At 36.3% G+C, this 21620-nt stretch overlaps 1 pseudogene; it reads right to left on the bottom strand.

Moving 5' to 3' along the window:
* LOC122359926 overlaps positions 1 to 21620 on the bottom strand; it is a 39035-nt pseudogene that overhangs the window by 13445 nt on the left and 3970 nt on the right.

Raw genomic sequence — 21620 nt, 5'->3', positions numbered from 1 at the left:
TAAACAGAGATAGAAAAATGTATGTAAAAATATTTATCATAAATATAGCATAAATAGTCATGAAAATAATAATAATAATTTTATTATTTTAACACTCAAATATATATATATATATATATATATATATATATATATATATATATATATATATATATATATATATATATATATATATATATATATATACATACAATACATATTGCATATTTATTTATTTATGCTGCAATTATTTGATAAAAAAATAAAATAAAAATAAAATGATTAATATATGTTATTTTATCATGAATTAACTATTTATTCCTATTGCAAAACTGAACTTTCAGCTGCAATTACAAATTATATTATACTATATGTGCTTCTACTACATGAGATATTAAATACCTTGTCTTATATGGATGCAAATGTAGAAATATATAGAGCAAATGTCAGTCTGTATATAGTCACAGCTCATTAACTGTACGGTGTGGAAAGAGGCAGGACTGTAACACCTTACTGAGGTCCTTAAATGGAACCAAATGTCTGCTACTGGCAGTGCAATAATACAGTAAAATGGGTTGTAAATCACTATTTTGTGAAAAGTGAAAAAGGATAATAAACCACAAATCGATCATGTGTTTGTGGTTATTCAGTATTCAGGAATGTAAGTACCATGACCGTTGGCGATGCATTTGTTGGGTCCTTTGCTCTTGCGTGGAGTAGACTGGCAGAAAGCAGGGGCATTGCTAACACTGTCTTCTTCCTCTTCCTCATCCTCTTCCTCATCGACATCTTCATCATCTTTAGCACTACCAAAGTATGCCATGTTGCTGGGCAACGCAGGAGAGCCTGAACCAATGAGAGAGAGGGTAAAGACAAAATGAGGGAGTATCATACGGAGAGAGACACACAGTACGAGTTAGAAATAGAGAACAGAACAGAAGTAATGACTACAAGCTGAGATGAACACAGATTAAGTCTTTGCATATCTTGCTTTATCGGAAACCCGATTAAGCTTAAAGAGATATCAAATAAAAATGAAATAAAAAAATAATACAAATTTAGTTGTCATTTGTAATCTTATGACTTGCTTCTGTGGAAAATAAAGGAAGATATTAAAAAATTATTAATTAATAATATATAGATAAATAAATATTTTGGTCCCACACCACCATTCACTACATTTCAGTCAGGTCAGTACAATATAATATAATTAATACAATGCAATACAATATAACATCATATAATTAGCGCTGACAATCAATAAAAAATTTATGAAATAATTTTTCCTGAAATTCGACAGAACACAGAATGTTATGTTTACTGTGCCTTTCAGAACACACCGCTCTCGCATTTGAGTTCTGCCTTTTTTGTTCCAACAGCATGTTATAAATTTGTGATCGTAAGAAGACGCTAGAAGACTCAATCGCGATTCATATGTGAATCCCCTAATAGTTAGCACATCTTTTTTTACAAAATTTTTTTTTTTTTTTTAAATAGTAGCGTACACTTAAATGAAACATTCATAATGATTGACTTTTATTTTACAAAAAAACCAAAAACTGGCTTTTACTGTGTAGGAAAAAAATGTATCTAAACATATTTTGCGTTCCGCAGAAAAAAAAAGCTTGAAAACAACATGGCCATTAATCGGTCAGATTTAAAAAGCTTCAGTTTTCTACGTTTTGCACAGACGTTCTCTCTTAGGGCGCAACAATAAGGAGATAACTTCCTAAAACTCTGGTGAGAGCATTTGTATACTGTGCAAAGCTCCATATCCTGTTTAACTTCACTGTCCCAGCACTGTGAGAGAGAGAGAGAGCCGTTAAATGGGACGGCGGAGTGGTCCAGCGCTCATCTCATGTGCTACTGATCCTCGCTGAAGGGTTCAGCGCTCACAATAGAGAGCCTGTTCACCAGCTTTATTCCACATTCCCTCAATAGCCATTTATCTGCACCAGAGTCACTGGGTCCGTGGTGCTCACATGTGCCGTAGCATGTGATTGTGTGTGCATGCGTGAGAGAGTGTATACGTGCGCCCCGAGGAGGGGGTGGGGAACGGGACAGACTGCTGAGAGACAAATAGAGAGAAGAAGCGGTCCACTTCTCCAAACCACAATACTCAATAGACTGTTAAATTTATGTAGCAAGGGGGCGCTAGTGAGTTCCATATGGAGTAGACGTGTTTTTTTTGTGCTCCTCATTTCCCTTAATAATAGTTAATTTGCATCAACAATCTTATCTTTAAAGTTTGCTAAATAGCATCGCAATCGGCATGACTAAACCAAAATCAAGGAAAGGAGACAAACCAACAGAGGATGCAGGTGAACAGGGCGCTTGTCAGTCGGACGACGCGCAGGCGCGGCTAGCGTTACTACCGATCCTGTTAATCTCGCTGACATTATGGAGGCTATCAAGTCAATGAGCGGCTCCATGAATGAGAAGTTTGATTCTTTGGAATCTACGCTGTCTCAGACATTGGCCTCGCTGTCCGAAGTCACTTCGCGAGTTACAGAACTCGAAAAGGCTAGTGCAGATTACGAGGGCCGTATTTCGAACTCGAGGCTCATTGTCGTGACTGGTTTCAAACGTGCAAATCTCTAACATCTAAACTGGATGACCTTGAAGGGCGCTCGCGGCGACAAAATATTAAGATCATCGGTCTGCCGAAAAAAGTGGTGGAGGAGGGTCGCCCGACTCAGTTTGTTGCTGACTTTTCGCAAATATTCTCGGCGTCAGTAACTTTCCTAAACCTCCGAAGATCGACCGAGCCCATCGTACGGGCCCGGTTGGTAACGCACAATCTCGCCCTCGGACGATGGTGGCCAGACTGCATCACTACCCGGATAAAGAGAAGATTCTTCGTCTCGCGCGGCTGTCTTCACCCCTGATGTACAACGGAGCGCGCATTCTCATTTTCCCCGACTTCACCTCCGAGGTTCTGAAGCAGCGCCAAGCTTTCAACGACGTGAGAAAAGGCTCAAGGAGGCTAATGTTCGTCATGGGTTGCTTTCCTGCTCGCCTTCTCGTGACCCATAATTCAGCTAAACATGTTTTTGACTCCGTTGAGAAGGCCCAAGTTTTTGTTGACTCCATCACAGCTGAGGACAACTCTACGTAGTCTGCACTACTATGTGCTAGCAGGAAAAAGGTCGGGCAAGACTTAATCTTGTTTTTTGTTCTTCACCGCTTGCAGGTCTTGTTTATTTTTTCACAGCCGATGCTGATCAGTTCGATCAGCATATTTGTTATTTTTCATCTTATTGAGCGTAGTGTGACACAGTGCAGTCATAGTATTTTTATTTGACTCCGACAGACGTGTCTTTTTTTTCCGTTATAATTTACACGAGTTAAGGGATTTGAGGGGCAGTTTAGGTATTCTTTTTTTTTCTTTCGTTTTGTGTTTGTAAAACTGCTGCTCTTTATGTCACTTTTTGGCTTCACCGCATATATGGGTTTTTATTCCGCTTAGTTTGGGGAAGCGGCTGGGATAGTGTGGGGGGACGTGTTCTGTGTTTTACGTTGTTTTTTCTGTTTACCCTTCTTTTTTATCGGTGCGATTCAGTTACTGCAGTTAAATTTGTGTACATTGTGAAATGGCACATAATATAACTTCATCACAAGATGGCGGTGTCACTTTAGCGAGTTGGAATGTGCGCGGACTGAACGGTCAGGCGGCGAGCTAAAGTGTTTTCATATTTGCGCTCTATCTCGCCGATATAATCTTTCTACAAGAGACCCACATTAAACATGGTGAACAGAACCGTTTGAAATGTAAATGGCTGTCCCAAGTTTTTCAATCGACTTTTTCATGTAGAGCTAGAGGTGTAGCAATACTATTTCGCAATTCTGTTATGTTTAAACACATATCCACATTAACGGACCCGAACGGTCGTTATGTTGTCGTCACTGGTCTAATTGCCTCTAAACATTTTACGTTTTTAAATCTTTATGCCCCTAATTACGACGACCCAGCCTTTTTCCGTAAGGTTTTTAATTTTCTACCGTCTCTTACTGATACTCACTTCATAATTGGTGGCGACTTTAACTGTATATTGGATCCACTTTTGGATAAATTTCCTGTTCGTTCTGACCCCCTCCTTAACTGCACTTCAGTCATTAAACATCTTACCAAGTCATTGAACACTGTTGACATTTGGAGGCTACACCACCCTGTTGATAAGCAATTCTCTTTTTTTTCTCATGTCCATAAATCATATTCTAGAATAGATTATTTCTTTATAGATTCGAAACTAATACCTAATGTCTCTGCATCTAAATACCACAATATTCTGATCTCTGATCATTCTGCTGTTACAGTAACCTTTGACTTTGGCTGGGCAAAGCCAAGCTACAATTGGAGACTTAACACTTACCTCCTTTCAAATGTGAATTTTTGCCAGCATATTTCAGATTGTTTGACAGAATTTATTGAGTTTAATGATAAAGGTGATGTTTCTGACTCCATGTTATGGGAAACTCTCAAAGTAGTAATGAGAGGACATATCATTTCTTACGAGTCAACAGCAAAGAAACTTAGACAAAAACGCTTATTGGAGATAGATGCTCATCTTAGCCATTTGGAGAAATTATATAGGGATACTGCGGACTCGAGTGTTTTAAATGATATTATGTCACTTAAATATGAATATAATAAGATTACTTTGGATCAGGTGAATAAGACTTTGTTAAAAATTAAACAAAGACATTTTGAGATTGGGGATAAAACAGATAAACTATTAGCTCAACAATTAAGGGGTTCATATGCCAGCAGGTCAATTCATCATATTGCTGATAAAGATGGTAACATTTTGACTAATCCAAAAGACATTAATAATCGCTTTATGGAATTCTATGCTGATTTATACAAGTCCAAGACCTCTGTGTCTTCACAAACTATTGTAGACTTTCTTCATTCACTTCCCTTCCAAAACTGAGTGAGGCTGATCAGGAAATGCTAAATGCCGACATTACTCTTCAAGAGATACTGGATGCGTTTAATGCCTTTCCCAATGGGAAGGCCCCTGGTCCTGACTGGCTTTTGTATAGAATTTTATAAGAAATATGCTGGTAAAATTGCACCCCTTATGTTACGCATGTTTAATCATTCTTTTTACAAGCAGGAATTTCCTTCTTCTCTCTACTTCGCCAATATTTCTTTACTTCTTAAGAAAGGCAAGGATGAGACAAATGTGTCCTCTTATCGTCCAATCGCACTTCTTAATACTGATTTAAAAGTGTTCACCAAAATTTTAGCAACCAGATTAAACAAATGTATTTCAACTATTATTCATCCTGACCAGGTTGGCTTTGTCCCTAATAGATTCTCATTTTTCAATGTTAGACGTTTTCTTAATATAATCTATTCCAAGCAAAAATCTCTTTCTAAATTGGCAGTTATTGCATTAGATGCTGAAAAGGCTTTTGATCAAGTGGAGTGGAAATATATTCTAACTACTATTAAAGAATTTAATTTAGGAGATAGGTTTTCCTCGTGGGTCAGTATGTTGTACCATCATCCATGTGCATCGGTTTTAACTAACCTTGATAGATCGCCACAATTCGATTTGCATAGGGGCACACGACAGGGGTGCCCACTTTCACCCCTGCTGTTTGCTATTGCCATAGAACCTTTAGCAATTGCTATCAGAAATCATCCACAGATTCCGCCCTTAAGCATAGGTCAGGTAAATCATATCATATCTCTTTATGCCGATGACGTTCTTTTATACCTTTCAGATCCTGAGCACTCTGTTCCACCTTTGTTGGACCTACTAAATTCATTTAGTAACTTTTCAGGTTATTCTGTTAATTGGCAAAAAAGTGAATTTATGCCCATTGGCAAGAATATAGACCCAGTCTTCATGCAGAGTATACCATTTAAATTAGCTCGGATATGTTGAAATATCTTGGTGTAACTGTCCCAAAGAATTCAAAGGATTTAGTTAAATTAAATTTTCTCACGCTATTAGACAGCTTGAAGCAGGATATAGAAAAATGGAGATCACTCCCCATATCAATGATCGGTCGTATCAATGCGGTTAAAATGGTGAGCCTTCCAAGATTCTTATATCTTTTTCAAAACGTACCTGTTTTTCTACCCAAAACCTTTTTTAAAACTCTGGACTCCATTATCATGCCTTTCATATGGGGTTTTAAAAATGCTCGTATATCTAAGATTCATTTGCAGAAACCTAAACATTTGGGCGGTTTAGGTTTGCCTAATTTTCGCCAGTATTACTGGGCAGCGAATTGCAGAGTGTTACTGTATTGGCGGGATTCTTTTCCAGGCATTGTCCAAGCAGACACTCCCCCCTGGTTAGCAATAGAACAAAGTTCCTTCCATTCTTCTCTTTCTGCTTTGCTTTTTTCAACTCCCCTGTCTAATAAAGAGGTTCCCAAAAATAATTTAATCCTTAATAACTCAATTAGAATCTGGTATCAAATTAGGAAGGTGACTAACTTACCAAACACTTCCTTATTTTCTCCTATCTGTTATAATCATTCATTTAAACCCTCTCTTACAGATAAAGTTTTTTAGGAATGGCAAGATAAAGGAATTCTTAGTGTTAAAGATTTATACATTAGTAATTCTTTTGCCTCTTTCTCACAGCTCAGTGAGAGATTTAATCTTCCTTCTTCTCATTTTTTCAGATATCTTCAGGTCCGGAATTATGTTCGTTTAAATTTTTCAGATTTTGTAGTTTTGCCTTTAGTAAACAAAATTTTTGACTTATTTTCAAATCCCCAGATGCTAAGGGTTTAACCTCTTTGTTTGTTAATGCTTTTAAAGATGTAATTAACTTTTCCTCCTTTCATTTAAAAGCTGCTTGGGAAGAAGACCTAGGAATTCAAATTACAGAGTTTGATTGGGATAAATGTCTTTTATCTGTTTTTTCATGTTCTATAAATTCGAGGCACCAACTTATTCAGTACAAGGTTTTACACAGACTTCACTATTCTAAAACAAAGCTCAACAAATTCTATTCTTCTGTTTCTCCCATCTGTGATAAGTGTAAAGTTGCTGAGGGTACACTGGCACATCTTTTCTGGTTCTGTGTTAAAATTCAGAGTTTTTGGCTAGAAATATTTCAGTTTTTTGCCCAAGTCTATAACTGTGTTTTACTCCCTGACCCAATGATAGCAATTTTTGGTTGGTCAGATTTGCTTGAGTCGCTCAGTCCAAAGGTACGGTCACCTATCCAATATGGCATTATTGTAGCTAAGAAAATTATTTTGCTTTTTTGGAAGAAAAATGTTAGGCCTCTCTTCTCAGACTGGTTAACCGGACTTACTTCCACTCTACATCTTGAAAGAATCCGATATTCTATTTCTGGGAATGCTGAAAAATTTGATAGAATGTGGGACCCAGTGTTTACTTTTCTTTTGAGCTACAAGGACCAATGATGTTTTCATTTTTTTTTATGTTATTATTATTATTTTTTTAATATGATTATTGTAATTTATTTTTGGTAGGATATGCTGGTCTTGTACACCGCCATTCTCCCTTTTTGTCTTATTTTTGTGCTTCATTTTGCATATTGCACCAATGTTTCTCTGGTTTTGAAGGGTTTGTCTGTTTGTTATTGTTTGTCTTTGTCTGCAAAACCATAATAAAAATAATAATCTAAAATTTATGTAGCAACCTGGTGATATCTGCCATTATTTGAGATCAATAGAAATGAACTATATGAAACGACTGGTTATGGATGGCGGGTTATAATTTCCAGGTGAAATGAGAGCCCAGATGAATGGTGAATGAAAGGGTCCCTGGGCCCCCTAGATTACGGAGCAAGGCTCTTAAGGCCCGTCTTCTATCATCAAGAGCTTTAATAAGGGCTCCTGGGGGCTTTGAGCTATTGGCTATTGTTCGCATCTCAAGAGGCAACTGAATGATTCTTCGATAACGCCAGAGGTTTTGAAGAGCCATTTCAGAGCGAATATTAATGAATGTGATTTTCATCTCACAATTACTACTCCGCAGTAATACAGCCGATTATTTGCTGTGATACAGTATTCAACTCTCACTAGTCATTAATTAACATGATATGCATAATTTCGCTATGCGCAGGAAAGAGGTCTGCGTTTTGTCTAAGTATCCTATTATTTTTGGAAAGAGTTGGAATATCAGATCTCATGATGTCCTCTGATTTTAATTTTTCCTTTCATGCCTTTGAATGATGCCTTTGAGGATTTTTGTGCATGAATCTGAATCTGTTTTTACATCTGTCCCTTATGGGCTGCTGGAGAATGAGGGTGAAGAGAGAAAGAGAGTTAGAGCAGGAGAAAAAAAAGTGAGAGAGCGAAAGAAACAGGCTTAAATGGCAAATTAAATCAAATTCAATGTTGTTAATATAAATTCAAAAATGCTAATATAATGGTACCCAGATTAGGAGTGTAATATATATAAAATAGTGTAAAGTAGTAGTATAACTGAAATAAATAACGAAATAAATATTTTATCCACACCAAAGCTGCATTAAACTACAGCAAAAAAAAAAAAGTACAGCAAATGCTGATTTGGTGCTCAACAAACATTTCTTATAATTATTAATATTGAAATAAGTCTTTCACTAATTTGTGGAAAATAGGATAAACACTATTTGTTCACAAGAATAGCATTCATTTGAAATAGAAACCTTTTGTAACATTGTAAATCTCTTTACTGTCACTTTTGATCAATTGAATACTTCCTTGTAAAGTACAAATATTAATATCTTTCTAAAAAGTAAATCTTATTGACCTTAAACTTTTGAATGGTAGTGCAGATACAGTATATACAGTCATGGCCAAAATTAATCATTAAAAATAAACAGACATTTTAGAATTATTTTTCACTGTTTACTAAAAGTTTAAAATGCAGCTTTTAGAAACAGACACTACTATATAAATGAATGGATGGATAAATAAATAAGGATTTTACACTCATAAGTGACATCTCTTGCTTCCTCGCTCAAGAGGAGCACCAACCGCCGGTGTTTCTGAGTTACGACTTCTGGCATCTATTAAATCAGCCTTGACTTATGTGACACTACAAGCTCAGGTTATATTTTAAAAATCCATAAACTGATCCACAATGCCACTCTCACATTTACGTTCGCTCTTAGCTCTAACCCAATAATGAAAAGAGGTTTGATATGATGAAGGGAGGAATGGAGACTGGGAAAAGATGTTCTCATTTACATTCTTTATGTTTGAAAATCCATTAACCCACTTTGCCCTCAGCCAAGAGTCCATGGCAAATCCAATCAGTCTGTTCCCTGTCTTTACACAGCCGTGTGTGTGTGAGAAAGAAGAGAGAGACGGAGAAAGTTCCATTTCAAAGTAGCCTGGGAAATGTGAGTGAGTGGGAAGGAGAGAGAATAAGCGAAAAAGTATGACGTTAACTCAATTTGTGTCCTCTATGTTTGTTCTGCCAGCAAAGCGGAGAAGAAGAATATGATTAAGGACTGCAGCAGAATGTATAGCTGTCACCAATGCAGACTCATCGCTGTTTTTACACCAAATATGCTTGCTTCCTCGAGTTCTGTCCTTTGAGGACAAGTAAGCACCTTTTATCTGGTAAATGTAAAAGTTTTAATTGTTCAAATTTCTGTTTATGCTTTAATGTCAAAACCAGTTTTATTTTATCACTAATTATGTACTATTATATATTTTTATTATATTTTAAATTATCTGTTATTTTTATATTCATATTTCCATTGTTATATTGTTTTTATATTTCGTTTTATTTTCATTTTAGTTTTAAGCCATTTTTGTGCCATTACACTTCAATTTAGTTATCACTGTACCTGTATAGTTTACTTTATATAGTTAGTTGCCAAGGCATCATTTCTAATTTTATTTAATTCTTTAAATTGACATTTAAAATGTTATCATTTTAATTTCATTTTAGCTTTATTTGAATTCATTATCTTTATTAGCTTTAAATCATCATTTAGCTTTATTTTTAATAACAGTAATTTTAGTTAACAATAACAACACTGGTCAAAGCCAATTATTTTTATATTGGTTGTGTTAATTGTCACATTTATGAATGTTTTGCCGTACATCAACATATTCATTTATGCTCTCTCTCATAACTCACAACATCCATAAGCACCCAAACTATATCCAGCAGATTTAAAATATTCTTTTGTTTAACTGATGTTTTGACACACTACTAATATGCTTATCTAATAAATGAAATTTTATATATATATATATATATATATATATATATATATATATATATATATATATATATATATAAAGTAACCTGCATGCATTGCGAGGAATCTCAATGCAATTTCCAATTAATTAACCTTGAATAGTATAACGCCAGTGAATAAGAAGAAGTTCCTCATGTTCGAGAGCTTTTCGTTTTGCCATTGTAACCTTTGACTTTCTTACTGGAAGGGTAAAAGCCGAACTGAAAACGTACACTGACAGATCAGCCAAGAGCCAAAATACATAACAGCAGCACACAAAAGACAGCCAGCCAAAAGTCTGCCAGTGACTCCCAATAACCGTGACTCCCATGTGAGAGGTCAATGTGTGCTGCCCAGAGGCAAAGAATTATAAGGCCTGTAAACATTTTAAGAGTTGATAGGATGAGAAAATGAAGACAGACAGAGAGCAGACCCACCTCTTAGGCAGAGGAAGGTAAGGAAGTCTTCTGTTTTGGGTTTGCGTTTTGTGAGATGGTTGAGCATGGCTGGGCTCGGGGGCATGGCCTCCAGCATTTTCAGCGGGGTGGCATTGGGAGAGCAGGGATGAGACTGAGCAAACTTCCTCTGAGCCTGCAGTCTCGGCCTGGTATGAGAAACAGGGAATTAGGGAAATGAAGGGATTAGTTCTCCTAGAAATGAAAATTCTGTCATTATTTACACATCTTTCCATCCTTCATTTATTCATCAAGCAATTCTGAAAGCTTTCACCAGTCAAACTTTCCTAAGCAATTTCAACGAGTCCTTTCTTCTTTCCTTTTACGTTACACTGAAGACTGTCACGTGGGTTTTGAGTAAAATGAGAATAAATGATGACAGATTTTCGATATCTTTTATTTAACAGCTTCTGTTTTAATGAGGTTAAGAAACCGGGTTTCTGGAATCTATATAAGAAAGGAACGTGCTTTGGTAGGAATAGAGATGTTAACTAATTGTATAGGAGACCTGCAGAGGGAAGCAGTTTGGTCTGATATACAAAAGCTCAGCAAAAAGCCTGACTGTGCAAGTCATTTTTAATTGGCCAACAGCACAGTATGTTGTGTTTTCATGGTTGGATGTCCCCACCAGCTTTAAAAAGCAAGACGTCTATGATTTGATGTTTTGCTGGTGAACAGTATGGACTAGCCTAGAATGTAACTTCATACTGTATTCTCTGGCACCTACAGTTATAGATCTGTTATTTTCCCCACCTAATTAAAGCATCACGATATAGCGATCCATAAAACTTTTATCAGTATTTCTAAAATGACATGCTGTAATTCCACAATAGGCTGTACTCTAAATCTCACTCCTAAAAGCCTAGTAAACTCACCTCTTTCTGACAGGCCCCTCCATTGAGTACTCACGGCCGCAGTCTTTGCTCTGAACGGCATGTTGTGTCCGGTCCGACTTACAGCTTCCAGCAAACAGCCCGGCTTTAGCTCCCGGACCGTTTAAACGTCCATTTGTAAAGGAGCCTGGGAAAGTTTAAGCAATAGTCATATACACATAAATACAGAAGAAAATGATTTGCTCCATCCTGTTTTTACCATTGCTATAACACTGATCTTTTGAAATGAGCAAATCTAAAGGACACAGCACCCATAGCAACCTTTTGAAAAAGAGGTTTGAAACAGGATTGTTCAAATAATTCAGTCTAAAAAACAGTAAACACTCAGACTCCGAACTGACGGGACGTAGGGAAAATCACAATGCCTCCATTGTCCTGTTACATTTATCTAAGCTTTCTGTTCGGTTAAGTCACCAAAACAAACATTTAGTCTATTAACTCACATAAAATGTGTATGAGGTATTGTCTATTGTCTCTTCCCCATCATCCAAAATCGAGAAAAAAATGGCTCTATTAGCATGTATGCCCTAGTGAAAAATAAATACACTAAAATATATTTGAAATACACTTATTTTAAGCTGAGTATATAGTGCAAAGACAATTACTTCATTTAAGTACTTAATGAAAAATACCCTGCAATTGACCTTTATCCTGGTATTAAACTACATGCACTTCAATTGTGCAAAAGTAGTCAAATATACAATGAAATATGCTTCATTATACATTTCGTGAAAACCTAAATGAAATATATACTGAAGTATATTTGATTGTGCTAAAGTGGAAATATTGCAAGAGGTACACTTTAAATATTTCATTTGCATTCAAAGACTGATATTATTCAAAAATGACATAATCCTTATAACACATTTTAAACTGATATTAAGAAATAAGCATTGTGTACAAGTAGTACTCCAAATAAAGTTGATAATTATAATCTTTATTTCGGTAAACCTTGAGCGATATGTGAGTATGTTAATAGATTTGAGTTATACTTAGTATAAAATAAATGTATTTTAAATATATTATTGTTTTTTACTAGGGTGGGGCCTTGTGATAAATAATAATAAATAATAAGCTATGTATATAAATATATTACATATTAATTAATTAAATATTAATGTTAATAATTATGAATATTAATAATCAGTTAAAATAATGAATCAAATAAACCATTAACAATATATTTTTAATGGAAATATTTAAACATACAAAATGTAATTGTATATCCGAATGCAGCTGCTAACCACGCAGGTTAATGTGCCACACATTATAGTTGTTAGAATTCTGCCTGTTGCCTTTTAATTACAAACACTGCGAAAGAATCTCTGCATGTAATGATCGCAATGCAGTGCTTTTGATTACAAAGTAATTCCAAAGGAATCCTTAAGTGTTAGTTACTGAGCGCACAATAAAGCGGAGAGCTCGTGAGGTGTTCTGTTCATGCCCTTGACATTCTCTGAGATGATGCACTGCACCATACACAGGCAGGCAGGTCACTGGGTTCACCTCATTAGAGTGCAGTGATTTGAAAGCAGTGAGAGCGCTTCACAGCCCCGGCACATGAAACCCATACAGAGAGGGCATTATTCGGGGCATAATTTACTTTGCTCACACATTTTCAACGCAATCATGGCAGAACAATAATACTCCTAATGGACCACTGAGCTGCTGAGGAAATAAAGAAAAGTCCCACAGAGCCATGTGCTCCCTGAGTGTCACAGCTGGCTCGTGATCTCAGCGTCTGAGCTAAAATCGTTCATCAAATACCAATGCACCTTCAAAATACCACATCAGACTGCACATTTATGAAAAGTTTAGTAGACGGAAGGAAAAATACATCGAGTAAATTATGTAATGCGTTCAGTTGTGCTTGTGAATTGATCAAAAAATCATGAATCACTGTTATTTCAAAAGAACAAACTTACAATTATGTAACGAAATAGGTCTTTGAAAGAAATTAAGTATGTAGATTGTTCGTCTGTTAATATTAAAATGCACTGTCAGTTTATTTCAACATAAAACTGGCTTTGCCAACGCCAAACAGCATAGACCCTAGTGAAAAAGTTTTATATTTAAAGTACATTTATTTGATACTAAGTATAGTTCAAATCTATTAATATCGCCTGTGATGTACTAATATAAAATGTATAATTGAATATACTGAATATATTATCCAAAACGTTAACATTTTAATCTGGGGGAGTTGGAGAATGTGTTCCTTTGGGAACTCTGGGAAAAGTGGAGTGTTCCTTTAAGCACATAAATATGTAAATGTACTTGTACTATACTATACTTGTATTTTAAATATGTATTTTAGTATATATTTATTATATTTTTCACTAAGGAACAGGATATGAATTAAGTAAATGTGACCAAGGTGAAGACTTGGCTTATCAATATTACTTACCTGGCAATGTCAGTATGAAATTAATTCATATTAATGAGCTTCCACATATCGACTCCTTAAAACTCATTCTAGCGCCGCTGTTACGTTATGATGTTGTCAGCATATCATTCACTAAAAGGTATTCGAAAATGCAGCTGAATGCAGCGGGTCGCAGGAGTGAGATTTTCGCTGCAGCTGTTCTAAAGGTCAGTATGCATCTGTAGTTAATATCGCTGAAAGCACTCCTCTAGAAAAGACGTATACTCACCGTTAACTATTCCAGTGCCATTCTCCACTTTGCTCTTCTGAGCCGTCTTAAACTCTTTAAGTGAGAGGTAGAGCACCCGGCGGACCACTCTCTCCTCCGACCACGGGATCCCATCATTATCATCCTGCAGAAGGAAAAAAAAAAAAAGCTTATTGTAGAGCTCTAAAAATGAAACAGATGTGACCTCAAGTCATCTCACAAGAAAAATGCGCTCTCTAAATAAACCGTTTTGGGTTAATTAGTCAAGCAATGGTCAAATAAATGAAACGACAAACACTGAGAGTGGACGAGAAAAAAAACAAAACTCTTGTATTGTGAAACCACAGCTATACAGACAGAACGCTGCGCTATAAATAGTGCAGTTGGCTGCGGTTTCTCCATTCCAGCACGTGTCACAAAGCCTTTTATTACTGAATGCTCCAAAAGCAATCACAACAAATACTCTCAGTGTTAGTATAACATTTGTTCCCCCCAAATGACCTAATGTGCTGTAGTAAGACATCTTTCAAACTAGGTAGCTGAATGACCTCATTGTTTTTCACATTTCTCTTAAAGCCTCAAAACAAGTCTTTCATTCAGTAATGTGATCTTTTATAAACTGTTAAATCTCTTTAGTATAACAGTCAGTTAATTTAGGCCGTCACAATAAATCACCAGAAACGGGGTAATAACCAAGCTTGGTCTCAATCATGTCTTCTAGCGTTGCTGTCACTCAGGTAAAGCATACTGCTGTGTCTTATTTACCCCTAAATGGTACATATTATTCCCTTAAGCGTACATATTAGTTACTTTTAGCTTTTATACCTTAGGGTATCCATTAACAGCTTTGTACCATTTTTCTGTGAAAGAAAGAAAGAAAGCCAGTGAAGATTTTGGACTATTCTCGGTTACACGCTCAAGTGATTTTCTACTACATCATGGTCACAAAAGCGTATCATTTTGCACATATTTAAAGTTCTGCAGGTTTAAGCTACTGAAATGCAATTAGCAGCAAAAGAAAACTTATTTTACTATATACGCCAGCTGTCTTGGAGACATGAAGCCTATTGACTGGGGATATTTTTGCTGCTTGCTTTTTTTGGCCTTCAACGGTTAAGTACACACACGTGTGTGTGTCAAAATGCCCATCTTTGCAAGTGTCCTCATAAATGAAGTAATTTAGGTCTTAAGTGAAAACAAACAACTGAGAAAGAAAACACACATGTAACAGTATATTGGATCCAGGCAGCTCTTAAAGTGACAGCAGTCTAATATTCTTGCTGTTTGTTATTCATGTTAATCAAACAACAATAGAGAACATCTCCTGCTGCTCTTCCTTTTTGTAATTGTAATAATATATAACATGATAATAATAACATATATTTAATTTACACAGTGAAGAATATGAGTATTTATACATTTGATTATTTGATACAATGTAGCATTTCTGATTTATACGTTCTACTATACTTTTTGTCCTATGCTTGTAATGTTCTTCATGTTAATGTATTCAGGCTAGATTTAGTGTTTTGTGATATTGACAAGAATTATGACATTTCTAACGTATAAGAAATTTTGATATCGTAAAGCAGCGATATTTAAAGCAAAAATAAACATAGTGTGATTTATATTGTTATTGTGAAATAAAATTGCTCATATCATCCACCCATAATAAATAGCTCACATTAAATATAGTTCATGAAGGGTAAGGTGAACACTTAGAAATCATGTCATTTTATCCAGCAGCATCACCTTTCAAAAAAAGAAAAAAAAAATACAACCCTGTGAACTGCTCACATTCACTCAATTTCCTGCATTGAAGTGAAGTGAAGTGAGTCAGCCCTCTGGAAGCAGTTCTATAGCATGAGAGGCCAGACGCAGAGGAATGTCATGATTGTCCCTGCATTTGGCACATTCATGAAGCCAGATCTGATATTTTACATATGTGATTTATCGTTATCACTACAAATGTTAGCTTATTTTTGCAAACAGACCCTTTGGGTAAGAATCTCAATCATGCTGCCCTCTGACTAGTGACAGAAATGTGAAATACTTGCGATGATTAGGACGATGTGAAGTGCTTAACCCCAGCTTAGGGCCTCCTTATGGCACACGAAGAAAGTGGCACTCTCTGAGGAACTTCTAGTCACCATGGAGATGCACTTCCACAGGTCTATTGTGGTGGTCATTTGAAAGTCCCTGTCAGGGTGAACTCAAAATGATATGACATTTCACGAGTAAGAGCCAAGCTGTATTACTTATGAGATTATGCAAGTAGGGTCCCACAAAAAGAGCCAACAGAAAGTGGAAGCCACTATCAGCAGACTGCCAGACAGAAATGCTTCTTTATATGAACCCCAAAAATCCCATCTACTTAATCCACTTTAAACTAATGGTTTAAACACTGCACAAAAAAAAAGCTACTATATTTTTAATCTAAAACATCAAACAGGCAGTTATGGAGGAAAAACTGATTACATTTATTGTTAGGTCCGCATATATTTGGACATAATCTATATTACTTTTGCTGTTGACCAAAACACATTCAACTTACAATAATAAAATGCACACTCTGCAGCTTTAATTTGAGGATATTCTCATCACAACTAGAGGAAAGGTTAAGGAATTACAGTTCTTTAATATGTACCTCATCCTTAAGTGACCATAAATAATTGGATAGTCGCACAAAAGCCATTTCAGGAACAGGCATGGGCTATTCCTTTGTTATTTACTATCAATTAAGCAGGTAAAAGGTCAGGAGTTGATTGTAAGTGCACTATTTGTATTTGGAAGCTGTTGCTGTGAACCCACATGATGTCTTCAAAGGAGCTCTCAATGCAGTGAAACTGTTCAAAACAAAACAAAGCCATCCGAGAGATAGCGGGAACTTTAAGAGTGGCTAAATCAACAGTTTGGTACATTCTGAGAAGAAGAGCACACTGAAAACCCCACTCAGCCAAGAGAAGGTATACCTGTCACTGTCTACATGTCTACAATCAAGAGAAGACTCACGAGAACAAAGTGGGTTCACTACAAAGGAGCATACAAGGCCTGACCAAAAAAATGCCTAAAAATCCAGAACCACTTCTGGAAAAGCATTCTTTGGATGGCTGAAAAAAGTATAGAGAAAATGAACTATAGCTCATGATTCATGAACTATAGCTCATGATTCAAAGCATACAACATTATCTGTAATCATGGTGGAGCAATGTCCCGGCAGGATCATGCATGGATTACAGTGGCACTGGGTTACAGCTGTTTTTTAATGACGTGACAGAAGACAGAAGAATTCTGAAGTGCACAAGGGCATACTCTCTGCCCAGATTCATTCAGTGCTTCATAGTACAAATGGACAATGACTTAAAAGTTATTCAAGTGTTTTTGAAAGTTTTTGAGGATTATTCTGCAGTAGCTAATTTCCTGATCTCAACTCAATTGAACGTCCACTGAACTTGCTAAAGACAAAACTAAAGGCAGAAAGACCCACAAACAAACTACAGCCAAAAGACCTGCATTAAAGACCTGGCAAAACATCACAAAAGAGAATCCCAGTCTTTAATGGTAACTGTGGGTTCCAGATTTAAGGCAGTCATTGACTGGATTCTCAACAGAATATTTATTTGTCGTAGTACATTTGAGCCCCTGATAACGAGGGGACTGTGCATAAAATGGTTGTATTTCCTAAGCTTTTTTTGTTCAACCCCAAGCATTTATTGGTGGCATACAGATCCAAAATTATGAAAATGAGGGACCCATGTCTAAATATATATATATGGACCTAACTATATATTTACACTAGCAATTTTCTATTGTTAAAATGAATGCGCAAAAAAAAATTTTTCACGGACTGAGAGAGCGAATATTGACTGAGACAGAAATACATTAACATATTATACAACTACATTCTCTATTTACAGCACATAAGTCTCAAAGAAGTCTCTTATGTTCACAAATTTATTAGATCAAAAATACAGTAAGAGCAATAGTATTGTAAAATATTATTCCAATTTTAAAACAATTTTAGAAAGTTATTTATTAGTAACAACGTAAAAGCCTTTACTGTCACTTTTGATCAATTCGGTGCATCCTTGCTAAATAAATATGTATTTATTTCCTTCACAAAAAACTTTGGAACGTATATAAAATACACAATATATATTCATAAATAGAAACATTATAAATGCCATTGCTCTGATATGGCTTTAAACTGTGGTTTTCTCCTTCAATCGCAAGACTGATAAAAGGGTCTATATTACAGGAGATTTAAAGCACAAAGCCTGTGCATTACTGGAGGACAGAAGCACTCTGGATTTATGGCCAAATTCACTGATTTTATGCCAGCACAAGGTCCGCTGCCAATTCCAAATGCAATTTGCTTGCTTGATGCTTGAAAATTGACAGTTAAGTGAATGGTTCTAGGATATCCTGGTCTGTTATTTGATCAAGAGGGCCTGATGCGCTTCACAAAAGAAAAGCAACAAAGTAACTCTTTTATTTTCACTAAACAAGCCCGTTTAGGCCAATAAATAAATGTACAGTAGAAATTTCCCCATAAGGCGAGATCTCATATCAACACAATAATCACAGCGAGCACATGAGCCCGGTATCTCCTAAATCAATTAAACAGTCATGTTTCTCATTTAACTGTCATAATCAGTTCCTCTATGATAAGGGCCTCATATGCATCTTCCTTTTAACCACATCAGTCTGCTATTTGCGCATGTAGCTCCGAGCAGCTCTTACAATTACACCAGCATCTCTCACCACACGTGTCTCTAAACCACGCGCTGGTTTTTATTACGCTGCCAGCAACCCTGTCAATTATTGATAAAGGTGTATTGTGTCTGAAGTCATGAGGATAAGTCTGTCAACATAGGCACAATGCAGACCTTTCACGCTAGCGGCATACATCGGTTGAATTAAGAGGACTTTTACATGTTTACGTTGGGAGTCTATAATCCAAAGATCAAGTAAGGCATCAGAACAGCAACAAAGAGCCAAAACCAAATAACAGAGGACAAAGTCAGAGCAATAATGGAAGAATAATAGGCTGCAGACTGAAGCTTGTTTAATTTAGTGTGTGGGTTTGATTTGCATACAGATAACTTGTCAAATGGCTTTTATTCAACATGATGGGTTTAATGAGTAAATTGCTCCCTTATGGATTTCAACAGCTCGAATGAGGAAAATGATTGGGAAAGCTTGCGTCTTTACCTGAAGTTTTGCACAGTGCCTGATTGAGACGGAGCTCGCCAATGTTAGTTGGGTCTGCAAAAGCTGCTTCACACAGATCAAATTCAAACAGGGCAGCAGGAGCAGACGGGCTGTGGGCCAGCCTGCCAACATATCAAATCTGACCTTGCTACCCATCTGTCTCAGACCAGTCACTGGCCACTCACACACACACAGAGCTGACTAACTACTAATGTTAACAAAAGCAAGCTGGCATGAAAGAAAAAACGGATCTATTATTTACCCAGGGCCAACAACCTGATGTTAAAAGAGGCCTATCAGCACGGTACAAGCAGGCAATCGATTGTAAATGATGACTGGCATAAGCTTTTCAAATAAGGCATTCAACTTCCCTTGGTGTCAAATATCCACTGCATTCATGAAGAAAATCAACTACTCCCAAAAAGTGGAGAATATATTGAGAGAGAAAATATATTGAGAGAGACTATGGGAAACTGTAAACATGTATCTGTGTAAACATGTATTTTAAATGGTAAATTCTTCCATCATCTAGCACTAACTTGAAAAAATAATAACAGATTATTGCAATGGTCTGACACTTTAAAAGCCCTTTCGTTTTAAAACGCATCATGTTGCTGTTGCTATGTGTATATGGTTGTGAGCCAAAATCTTTATATTATTAATATTTATTAATAATCATATTTGAAATGATCTATTCTATTGTTTGTCATTCTGGACATAATACTGCCTAAATGTACAGCACAAAAAAAAAAAAATACTGCAGTTTTTAAAAGATTTTTTTAAAGACGAGAAAGATTTTTTCCTCAAATATTGCTAGCAAGCTTCACATATAATTACAAAAAACCCTGACATTTACCATGACATATTGAAGTGGTTTCTAGTAAAACATATTCCCGTAATCTTTATTTACAACTCTGAAAAGTCATTTTTACAGTGCAGTACAGATGTAAAAAAATTCTGCCATTCCTAACGGTTTGGTTCTAATAAAGTGTTGAATCCAAAATATTTTGCACTTGCTGCTTTTTTTCCCCCCTAAAAATGTTTTATTTGCGTGTGGATACTTTTTCCCTCTCAGTTATTGGACACAACATGAAAACGATTTCCAACTTATCATTATCAGACAGAATTTCAATACGGGTGCAAAAGAAAGAAGACTTTAAAAAACTAGACATTTCGGGAAAATCTAGTATAACCTGCGCAGTGTTACAAATTGCAAACGGCACGCATTTCCTCAGAACGCTGTTTGATTTTGAAATTAACAGCACATTATAAATCATCCCCAACAACAGAGCTGCTGATCTTCATGCTTGCATTGCAAATAAATGTTTTGGCATTCCCAGGTTCAGCGCTGTGGCACACAATCCTCGCTGACTACATAAACACAAAGGATTGAATGCTCAGGGAGTTCCACAAGCCCGTTCGTAGCGCTGCATCCTATAGGTTTGCTTATCAAGGACACTTTGTTTCCAGTGACAGCGCTCTCTACACATTCACCTAGCTGTGAAGACAGATTGCTGCAGACGGAGCCAAGGAAGCACAGACCCACCCAGTGACAATCCCTTCTCCTGCCATGACAACAGGAGAATGCCAGTGGCAAACCTGGCCGCTTTACTACGTGCACCTTCCTCCCTCCGTTTCCATACACATGAGCATTAAACAACAATTAAAGCAAATTTAAAACTGAGTGATCTAATACAAAGCGTGAAGCAGTATGAGGTAGTAGTATGACAAAAGACGCTGATTTTTCGCCCATGTTTCTTTCCAACCGAGAACATAAAGCTATTACTTTCAAGCTAAGCTGCATCCCTTTAGCTTTAATACTTAATACACTAAATGCAGCAATATTTGCTTATCCAAGTTTTAAGGAAGTTTTTAAATACATCAAACCGCTATGCCATCTAAGGGTATTATCTTTACAACAAATTAAAAAGCCAGACACATTTCTTGATAAAAACATCTCTTGACAATAACACCACAGCAATAACTATACCCAATTTAGCGACCCATTCTGATACAATATGTCTCCTTGGAGTTTGGGATGACTGCATCAATTAGTGCACAGCTGGACACGTCTGAGACGGAGGATGAAGCAGCCATTACAAGCTGCCTGCAGTTTTTACATCATCCTTTGTTTTATTTGAGAGTTGTAACACAGCCACAAAATTTCATTACGCAGATAAAATGCAATGAGGCTGTACAGTAGTAGATGGCACATGTGATATTAATCATCTTCCTTTGCTTATTTGTCAACTCATCACA

This window comes from Puntigrus tetrazona, chromosome 16, assembly GCF_018831695.1.
Source record: "Puntigrus tetrazona isolate hp1 chromosome 16, ASM1883169v1, whole genome shotgun sequence".
Classification (NCBI taxonomy): domain Eukaryota; kingdom Metazoa; phylum Chordata; class Actinopteri; order Cypriniformes; family Cyprinidae; genus Puntigrus; species Puntigrus tetrazona.
Note: the sequence above shows the minus strand (reverse complement) of the source record. Positions and strands in the feature narration are given on the sequence as shown.